The sequence below is a fragment of the Propithecus coquereli genome, unplaced genomic scaffold, assembly GCF_000956105.1.
Source record: "Propithecus coquereli isolate 6110/MARCELLA unplaced genomic scaffold, Pcoq_1.0 Scaffold246, whole genome shotgun sequence".
Lineage (NCBI taxonomy): Eukaryota > Metazoa > Chordata > Mammalia > Primates > Indriidae > Propithecus > Propithecus coquereli.
In genome coordinates, this window is record NW_012148019.1 from 523,800 (window position 1) to 532,930 (window position 9,131).

The following is a 9,131-nucleotide window of genomic DNA, read 5'->3' on the forward strand; positions in this document are numbered from 1 at the left end:
ATCCTCAGGCTACCTGGAGTCGTTTCTTCCTAATAGCATCAGGTCGTTAATTCATTCAACAAACATTTACTCATCACCTACTCCGGGCCAGGTGCCGTTCTGACCCAGAGGTGAGGAAGCCCACCAGGCGGCTGCAGGGGGACGGGCCTGCCGGTCAGAGGGAACAGGAAGTCCAAAGGTCAGCTCGTTTGTACTGTGCCCTGGTGGTGACAGCTCAGCGACGTCCATCACGGCCTTACTAAAATGGAGAGGTTTCTCCCGCACCCGAGTGGCGGGGGTCGGCCGGCGGTGTGCGTTCTTCCGCAAAGCCAGAGACCATCAAATGGCGACAGCCTCAACGAACTGAGGGGTGTGTGCGGAGCGGAACTGGCTTTCTCAACCTGGTCGGGAGGACACTCCTGAGAAGGCCGGATCTGTTTCTGTCTGTGGAGCACAAGCCCTTTTCCTCCCGGACACATCAGTTAGGTGAGGTATTGAACGGAAAATGCCTGGCACGGCACCTGGCGCATTGTCACGCCTCTCGGTGGCTCCTGTTACTCCGGCCTCATTCCCGCAGCCTCCGCGACTCCCGCCCTTCCAGACGCTGCGAAGGAGGGAAAATCCCGGAGGGCCCGGGGAGCGTGGCTGGGAGGGGAGGACAGAGATAACTGACCATCGACGTGTATTTTCTGCACCAGACTGCGCAGCTTGCGAGCAGCAGCCTCCAACTTCGCGCCCACGCGCGCCGCCCGGTAGAGCACCCGGCACGTGGTAGGTGCTCAGTAAACGCCCGATGAAGGGGCAAGTGAGAAGCGGGGCGCGGTGCCGCAGGCCGGGCCCGGTACTACAACGGCCGCGTCTCAGCCAGCGGGAGCGGGTTTCTCTCACCCGCGGAGAGAGCCCTGACCACGACCTGCAGTCTCGAGAGCTTAATTCTCCCACCGCCTCGCAGCACCCCCTGGAGCGCCGCCTGGCACTGGGTCGCGAGGGAGTAGCAGCCCACAAAGGGGGTCTGGTGACTTCACTGAGCTCGGCTTTGCTGGCATTTAGATCCATCATCCCCTCTGTGATTCTAGACTTTGGCTCAGTGTTCCCCGCGAAGGCATCAATTACTGAACAAAGGAGAGCACCCCTGGCTTCAGATCAGATGGTGATGAGCATCACCTGGCGCCGAGAAAAGTCCCTGCATGTGGCCCATGTGTCAGCAGAGGGGGTTTAGGATTTGGCAACGACGCTCAGGTTCTGGCCGGCGTTAATCTCAGACACGCCTGGAACCCAAAGTTTGGGCACTGGCCCCACTACGACAGGGAAGGGAAGGGAAGGGAAGGGAGAAGGCAGGAGGGAAGAAACAGTAAATCCCGGTATAAGAACGAAAGAAATTTCCACTGACGGCACATCTGTGCACCATCCATGATGCGCATACGACCTCATTTTAACTTTTACGTCATGGGGTAGGTGCCATGTCTCTGTTTCGCAGAGGATGGAACTGAGGTTCAGAGAAGTTAAGCAACAAACCCAAAGGCACGCGGCCGGCGCAGGAGCTGGAGTTGGAACCCGGGTCTGCCTCGCGCTGAGCTGCCTCTTCCCAGAAGCTGCCGTGGAACCCGCAGACGGCCGCGACGTGACCCCCAAAGGGCTCCACGGACGACCAGCAACGGCGCCCGGGGAAGAGCTTAGCTGTGGGCTACGCCCTGGGGACAGGCCACCGGGAGAGAGGAATGAGTCTTCACACATTTCGGAAGCACCAGAGTTACTTCTTCCCTGCGAGAAGAAGGAGACCTTTCTTTACAGCCAACAGAACGGACTCACGCTGTCCTAGAGCCGTTTCTCGGCTTTTCCTTTACTATGGCCCCCTTAAAGCAGCCTTGGTAGACACCTGTTTCCTAATCACCGCAAAATTTTACTGTGCTATATATTATGTGCATGCAGACACACATATGTGCTTTATGTGTAAAAAGCAAGATTTCCCCACCGAGAACTCATTCTCGCTTCCATTTAGAACGCACGTCGCAGAGCGGGTCGGGCCGGCGGTTCTCTCATTCATTTATCCTGGGCCCCGTCAACGGGCTTCAGACCAGAGCCTCCCGCGCTCGTTTCCCTCCTGAAAACCGGGACTTACGCTCCGTTGTCACATGGAGGAGGAGGAGGCGCCGAGTGCAGGGAAGGACTGCAGGGAGCGAGGACAGAGGCGGGGTCTGCCGGGGCTGGACCCCCGCGGACGCCAGGGCAGCCCGTCCGTCCACGCGCAGCGGCCCCCCCCCAAGCTGGTGTCCACGTGCTCCTGCCCCAGGGCACGGACCCCGGGAAGGCTGGCTTAGCGTGCCGGCCGCAAAAGCAGCTGAGGCTCGTCTGCGTCACCGCGTCAAAGAGCCCCAGGGTGCTGGGGCAGAGAGGGTCTTCGATCTCTCCTAACTAACCTTCTCACTTCACAAAGAGGAAACTGAGGCACAGAGGGAAGATGTAAAGGGAGTGATCCACTGGAGGTCTTGGTGGCCTTATTAGTGGCAGGGGGACAAGGAGCCAGGTGTCCCATGCCCTTTGCAGAGCATTGGGTCAAATCTAACCTGGGTATATCTCAGTGAAAGACGCTGATCGGGACGACGTCCAAGCTCCGTGCCCTGCTGGGAACAGGTGCGACAGCCACTGGGAAACGGGCAGAGGTCTGCACCCACGTGGGGCGATAACCAAGGGAGCAGTGGAGCCCAGGACGAGCCAGTGAGAGACCAACCATGCAGACAAACACCGACGCTCTTCCTGCCATTCCGGAAGCCTGTGCCCAGCGCCGCTTGCAGAGAGCGAGAAGCACCTGCAGTAGGCTGAGGTGTCATTTGGGGAACGTTGAGAGCTGAGGTCTGGATCCTCAGGGGAAAAACATGCCAGATAAGCTGCAAGAAGACGTGTCCTTCAAGCCCCAACTGAAATGCCACCTCCTCCAGGAAGCCCTCCCCAACCCTCACCCCATTCAATCAGAAGTCAACTCTCCCTCTCTCAAAACACTCAGATCGTATCATTTTTGTGGCACTCTATTGCCTTGTATTACAATCATTATTGCATTCACTTTGCATATGTCGTAACTGCCTCTTTAGAGTATAATCTATATTTTATGTGTAGATATAAAGCTAGAGATATAGTATAGATTTTATATTCTTTCAATGCCTAAAAGCGGGCCTTGCCCCCAATATGTACTCAGTAAACATTTGCTTAATGAATATGCTTGCATAAAATCTATCTCAGAAATAAAAGATTATAACCGATTCAACAAAATAGAATTCAAAGAAGAGAAGCATTTAAGCACTGATTTTTTTTCCTAATTCCAAAATGAATTCTCTCTTTTGGGATTCAGAAAGTGACAGGAGTCGTTGACACTGGAAAATGGGGAAGGGAAGCGGAATCCATCAGGCAACACGACAAAAATCTTTATTCACCTGCGATCCCTCAGCCTCCGCCAGCTGCTTCTCGGGATGAAGAGTTTTCAGTTCTCAGGGATGAAGGAAATGGGAGGAGTTCAGCCGATAAAGGTGAATGAAAGAGTTGGCGCCATCGGAATAGCATGCACAGTCCCCCAGTCGGAGCTCTAACTGCTCAGGCAAAACAGGATTGAGAAAAGGGCGGACGGCTGCGTGGAGAAAGACCCACAAACCACCAACGCAAAAATGAAATTCTGAAACGTCAAAGCCGGGCAGGTTGGGTAGAAAACGCTGCTTCAAAGATTCCGTGCAAGACCCTGGTTACCCATCTGGAGAGACCACACACACACGTACACACACGCAGTAACGCGTGCACACGTAACCTCTGAGAGTGTTCCCAGGTCTTGGCAACCTCCCAACAGCCATCGTGGCCGACGGCTGTGCCCTGTGGTCCCAAACTCCCTGCCTGGTGAACACAAGCCAGAAATTGCCGCTGAGGCTCTCAGGACCGCGGAAGCTCACAGCAGCCAGGCGACGCTAGGCCCGAGGGAAGAGCCAGCTCAAACGTTTCACTGGAGGTCACGCCAAAAAGCAGCTGCCTAAATAACAGCCCAGCTCCAGTACGATTTCCCTTCCGGGTAAGAAGGGTCATTTATCCTGCCAGGATATGAGCTGGGAGGCAGGAAAAAAATATCCGGGTAAAAGAAGCTGATAACGTAATACAATCTTTTATTTCTTCCTACAGAGTTTGAAACCGTCTAGGACACAAAGATCTAGAAACGTCCTCTGACATAACTTCTCTCTGCCATTCTATAGCGATCCTGCTTTCGTAAAATAGCTAGAACGTATCCAACAGTCACTGTGTGCCCAGCACTGTTGAAGGTATCTACAAGTATTAACTCATTTAATCAATGCAAAAAAATTCTACAGGTTAAGAAATATTATTACTCCCATTCTATGGATGAGGAGACTGAGGCCCTGGGAGATTAACTCATCCGAGATCACACAGCTCTGGAACTCTCATTCTCATGCACTGTGCTATATGTTAGGATTCCAGGGAAACCCTCTTAAATTTTTATCTCGCTTCCTGTTATTGACACAGAGGAACCGCTCAATTTTTCCACTGGAAATACATGCGTGTTCCTGAGGATTTATCCACCTCAGCAAATCCAATGCGATCTTACCGGGCACCTGCCAGGTGAGGGTCAGGGCAGATGCAGGGCAGCGCCCTCTGGTGGCAGGAGGCGGGGGTCTCCTCACTGCCGCTCACCCCCAAGCAGGAGTCGCACCCGTGCGGATCAGCGCTGGGGAGCTGCTGGGCCAGAAAGCCAGGAGGGGTGTTCTGTGCAGTGAGCAAGGAGAGAAATCCCCTTGCATCCCTGATCTGCTCTCTCCGCGCCTTATTTAGCCCTTGACTTCATTTCTAGATTGTGTCCTCATATTTGGCTGGAGCAGTAACTTCTTAACCACCCCCATCTCCCAGTGCCTCGGGGCTGCGACTTAGCCCAGCTGTGCTCCAGGACGTCCCTCCGTCTCGCTGTTAGATCCAGCCGTCCTCGGCTTTCTCACCGTCGGCGTGCTGGGAGACCCGGGGATGGGCGTCAGAAGAAAGGACAGAGGAAGCCAGTTTTTAGTGGTCTCTGAGCTCCTCGGGACAGAAAGACGATGCCGTGGCTCACACAGGGCGCAGCCAGCTCGCCCAGGCTCTGGGTTCCACGTGAAGACGTTAGCAACACCCTGTCGTAATAAATAATGCGCTCTTGTCCGACCTGGCCTTTCTGCATTTCTGCCTCAAAACCAGGAGGCAGGACTGTGACCGACTGAGGATTCTGATTTTTGTGTTCCCACCCATGTCTGTCTCCATCCTGGAGACACAGGGATCTTCCCGTCCTAATCGAGCAGAGACAAAGTCCTATACACAGGTATTCGGATATAGGGTAGTCCCCGCTCTGGGAACACAGGGGAGGTGGTGACGGGTTTCAGCTAAGGAAATCAGAAGAGGTTTCACAGGCATGAGGGGTAGGCAGGATTTTAGTGGCGAGGGAGGGAAACACATCTCGGGTCGGGGGAACACAAGGAAGAGCCCACGGAACATGAAGGGCCCAGGTTGCGACGATACCCGTCATCGAAGCACTGGGTGCAGAGGAGGCCCGATGAGACGAGGCTGAGACCAGCCCGTGGAAACTTCACACGCCACAGTAGACGGCCGGGCTCCTGTCCTCTAAGGAGCAAGCAGGCAGGATAGGTTTGCGTATTTGTTTCCGGAAGACTCTCCCCTGCCTCTCCCTTGAACGCCGGACTAGCGAATGCAGCCGCGTGGCCTTGGCAAATCCCCACCTGCTGTCACCCACGTCTCGAGCCTAAGGTGTCCACACCAAGCTCTCGGTTGTCTCCTGGACGTGCTTTTCCTGAAGTCTTCCCCATCTCTCTGCTGTTTGCGCCAAAAACCTTGACTCCTTTCTTTCTCCTACACCCCAAGCCAATCCATCAGCAAGTTCTACCCTGAAAATACATCCAGAACCCAGCCACTTCCCACCACCACCCCCATGGCCACCGCCTTGGTCCAACCACCGTGACCTGTCACTGCATCATTGCACGAGCCTCCTGTCTCTCGCCCACGGGCTAATCTCCGCCCAAAGCCAGAGTGGTCCCTGAAAAATGGAAGTCAGAGCACGGCAGTCTCGCCTTTGCTCGCAACCCTGGTCTCCCTCTAACTCGGAGTCATGGCCAGAGCCCTCCCCATGGCCTCTGTGTCCTCCGTGACCTGTTCCTGCCTCCCTCTCCGAGCTTCCCTCCTGCCAGCCCTCCTCCTGCATCGATCGCCCCTGCGTGCTGGCCCGTCTGCCCCTCCTGCATCGCCCCTGCGTGCTGGCCTGTCTGCTCCTCCTGCTTCACCCCTGCATGCTGGCCCATCTGCCCCTCCTGCTTCACCCCTGCATGCCGGCCCGTCTGCTCTGACGCACACACCACGTGCTCTGCCCCAGGGCCCTCACACCTGCTGTTCCCTCAACCTGGCTTCTTTCTCCCAGATACCTGCAGGGCTCACCCTGTCGCTCCAGCCACGTCTCTGCCCAATCACCTCCTCGTCAGAGAGGCCATTCCCTGGCCTCCCCGTGTAGAAAAGCAAGTCCTGCAACAACCGCTCTCTTGCCTTATTTTTCCTTGCAACCGTCATCACCACCTGATGCTTGTTTGCTTGTTTGGCACCTGTCTCCTTCCACTGGGATGTAAGCTCTGGGAGAGCAAAGACTTAGTCCGTTTTACCCACAGGTGTATCTTGGTGACTAGAGTGGTACCTGGCATACAGTAAGTGCTCAATTAATACGTAGGGTAAGCAAGCGCAGAGGCGACACTCCGTGCTTTTGCGTAGCGTCCGGACCGAGGAGGCGAGTCTGCAGAGTCAGAGACGCCGTCAGGGAGCACCAAGGAAGTGTTCGTGGGGTCCAAGGCGGGCGCCGATGCAGCCAGAGCCCGGGCAGATCTTGGGCACACGCATCCGCTCACGTTATCAGAAGCGTGATCCAGGGGGTCTCCAGCGGTGTCCAGCAGCTTCAAGCCACAGAGGACCCGACTCAAAAGGACGAGGATGTGAATGAGATTCTTTGTCCATGCAACAAGCACAGAGAAAAAGTCCCCATGGATGGTTAATTCAGTAGTTCAGCGATGACATCAGGGACTCGGATGTTCTCCATCTTTCTATTCAGATACCTCAGCATGTTGGGTCTTGTCCTTAGTCCCGTCCCCTCCTGGTCACAAGACAGCTGTGCCAGCTGCAAGCATTACATCCTCAACTGACGACCCCCGTTCTCCAGAGGCTGCTTGGAAGAGAGCACCCCTCTCCTGGGGACAGTGAGGGACGCTTTCCCAGAAGTCACAGAGCGGATTTCTCCTCCCGCAGCACCAGCGGAGCTGAATCCCACGCCCACTTCCAACCAGTGCCTGGCAAGGGGACGGGATCGCTGGGACAACCGCGGCTTAATCAGGTTTACCCCCTGGCTGGGAAGGACCCCTGTCCCCCGAAGCCAGTGTCTTGGGATAACCCAACGGAATCAGGGTCCCGTTAGGAAGGAAGAGGGGGAAGAGCTGTTGCCTGCTGGGACAGGCCGAGTAAGAGCCCAAAAGGTGTCCGGTTCCTCATCCCTGGGGCCTGTGGATGCTCCTTACATGGCAAAAGGGCTTTACAGATGTGCCCGAATTAGGATCTCGAGAGGGGGGATTAGCCAGGATTAGCCAGGTGCATCCAACGCAATAAAGAGCCTCCTTAGAAAAGGGGCAGAGGGAGATTCGACAGAGAGGAGAGGAAGGCAACGTGGCCACAGAGGCCGAGGCTGGAATGACGTGGCCGGAGCCGGCAGAGGGTGGCAGAGGCTGGGAACGGATTCTCTGCTGGAGCCTCCAGTAGGCACCGGCCCTACGGACACCTGGATTCTAACCCCCAAGACTCAGTTCAGACTTCTGCCTCCAGAGCGCTAAGGCAATACATTCGTGGGGCTTTAAATCGCTGGGTTTGTGGTGACTTGTTGCAGCAGCGACAGGAAGCTAATACTGCTGGGGAACCGGCAACGTCTGCCCCGGGTAGAAAAGGCACCGGACAAGGCCTGTTGGATCTTCCGGAATCCTTTTAAACTTCTGATAAACAAACAGGCGCCTTATGGAAAATCCCTGCAGCCCTGCAGCTTCTGGCCTCTTTCACGGCAAGATGGCAAAGGCTGAGGCCAGCCCCAGCCGGTTCTCCTCACCCAGCTCGGCCCCCTTTGCGGCAGTAGCTTTAGGAAACACTATTTTCAGACCTGACACAGCAATCATCTTATTTTTTAAGAGCATTAACTTTCCTAGCTTTTTCTTTCTTTCTTTCTTCTTTCCCCAGTGAGAGGAGGAGAAAGAGCAGACTTCACACCCTGAAGTAGAAATAATTACCTTCAGGACGTTAAGACCGCATCCCCACTGCTCATGCCGTTCTGATCAAAGTCGATCGTGAATTAACAGCAAGCCGTCATCCTCTCTCCACTATTTCTTTACATAATCCTTGCCTCTCCTCTTCGAGGAAAAAAAGTGATTTTAAATGAAAATTGGCATTAACCGTAATGACAATGTTTCACGTTTATGTTCTCAAAGAGCATTAGCATCTGGACATATAAGAATAACATCTATTGGATGTTGGGGGGGAGGGGGGAGGAGGGGACGGGTATTTGCACACACAAAGAGTGCAATGCGCACCACCCGAAGGATGGACATATTTGAAACTCGGACTTAGGGGGGCAGGGGGAGGCAAGGGCAACATACGTAACCTAAACATCTGTACCCCCATAATATGCGGAAATAAAAAAAAAAAAGAGCATTAGCATCGTTAGGCAGTTCATGCACACGACGCTTCTCCTGGTGGGACAGGTCAGCGCTGCTATTCTCTCTTGGCACCAGGGACCCAGGTGCTGCGAGACTCGGCGCCCACCCGTCAACTGGTCATTCATCAGTCACGGCGCCGGGTCGACCAATCTCAGCTCTTCCCAACATACGGAGGACCGCTATGGGCCAACAGCCTCCCGAAAAGATTGAATTAAAAAAAAATTTATCAATTAATAACAGAGACCAGAAGACAACGCACAAACCAAGGGCCGCACTGCGTAGCACAGACAGCGGAGCCGCGGGGGTGAGAAGGGAGATGCCACGAGGAGGGGAGTCCACGCAAAGGCCTCTGTGGTCTCCCACGGTCCACAGCAGCCGGAGCTCCCGCAGCTCGGAGAGGCG